Consider the following 1,564-nt stretch of genomic DNA (forward strand, 5'->3'; position numbering starts at 1 on the left):
GTGGTTTCAGAACATGATATATTTTGAAAATATTCTATTGTATGGGATCTTGAATTTTATCCTAGACTGCTCCAATGAACTATCTATAAACAGGCCAAGGTAGCATTTGAAATGGATGTTTTACTAAAGATTCTATGTCAAAGTAAAGTTAAATCGAGCTGAGACAGAATGATGTTCTTCTACATTAACTGAGTTTCTGGTGATCACTATTTTGCATTTAGTAGTCTTGGGCTTCTAACAGATTCTTTGGCCTGGGCCCTCACTGAGCATGTTGTCCCAGGGGGTACTTTCTTCTGCTGCCACAGAAGCCCTCTCCCTGAAGAAGGCAGCCCTCCCCAGTCCAGGGGGTATTGCAGGCAACAAGGAGCTTTCACACAGGGCAGCCATGTCTTGCTCCTCTACCACCTCTTCCTGAATATGGAGGAGAAGTTCATCTTGGGCTGATCCCTGAGGAATTCTGTCATTTTCTTTATGCAAAACTGGTATAACAGGACCTTATGTGTTTGGAACTGGACTTATGTTGTATGCTCTTTCCAAAGAAATATATGTGATTACCCCAGAGATCTTCTCTACCATATCAGCAGTAGAGTTACTTATCTCTGTAATTAAAAAATATGGTGCCTCTGTTGGAGAATTTGCTGATAAACTGAATGAGAAAAAAAAAAAAAAAAAAAATTGCCCAACTAGAAGAGGTGAAGGATGCTTCCATCAAACAAATCCAGGATACCACTGATTTGGTGAAGTCACAGCAGGCTGTGGGTCACAAGTGCCATTACCTTTTTGATGCCAAGAGGAATAACATTGCTATGACTTTGGAGAATACACTTCAGGAATGGCTGCATCGAGTATATAAGGAGGTAAAGAATCACCTGTACTATCATATCTCTGTGCAGGTTATGATGTGTTGAAAGGAACAAGAGCACATGATAAACTGGGTGGAAAAGCATGTGGTAGTAAAGTAAATGGTGCAGAGCACAGCTAGAAAAGAAAATTGCCAAGTGCATTGCTGATCAAAAGTTGCTCACAAAGAAGGCTCAAGCATGAGCAGTCCTGTAAATTTATCTATCCCAATTGAGACAGCTAAACACCCTTGACCTACTAAATGGAAACTAGTCTATATGACGAAATCTTTCTGTATTGCTGTCTACTGAAGTTATGGTTTACCTTGCCTAAACATGAAAAGTTTGAGTTTCCTATACTGAGAGAACTAAATCTATTGGCCAGTCGATGTTTCTCATCCTCCTTACTCCACATTTTGAGTTGTTCTATGATCACTTTTAAATAAGTAGTTTGCCTTTATTAAAACTGTCTGGTTAAAGATTATCAAGCTATAGCTCAAATTTGTAATGAACTCCACCATATTGTAATAAAGTAACAATTGGGAAAAAAAAGAAGCAATCTTGGGATGTAGAAAGAATGTTCCAACCATCTTGTGAGGCTCAGTTTTGTGAGTAAAATACAGCTGATGAGGCCGGATATAGAATTGGGATTTGGGCCAGATTTAAAGATAAGAGGAACTGCAATGACTGTATTTAATAATTTATTCAAAACTATTTATTGAGTG

General features: G+C 38.5%; 1 pseudogene; it reads left to right on the forward strand.

The window, feature by feature from the left end:
* Nucleotides 1–268: 268 nt before the first annotated feature.
* Nucleotides 269–1,044, forward strand: LOC112132412 (ATP synthase F(0) complex subunit B1, mitochondrial-like; annotated as a pseudogene).
* The last annotated feature ends 520 nt before the right edge of the window (nucleotides 1,045–1,564 follow it).

The sequence above is a fragment of the Pongo abelii genome, chromosome 11, assembly GCF_028885655.2.
Source record: "Pongo abelii isolate AG06213 chromosome 11, NHGRI_mPonAbe1-v2.0_pri, whole genome shotgun sequence".
Lineage (NCBI taxonomy): Eukaryota > Metazoa > Chordata > Mammalia > Primates > Hominidae > Pongo > Pongo abelii.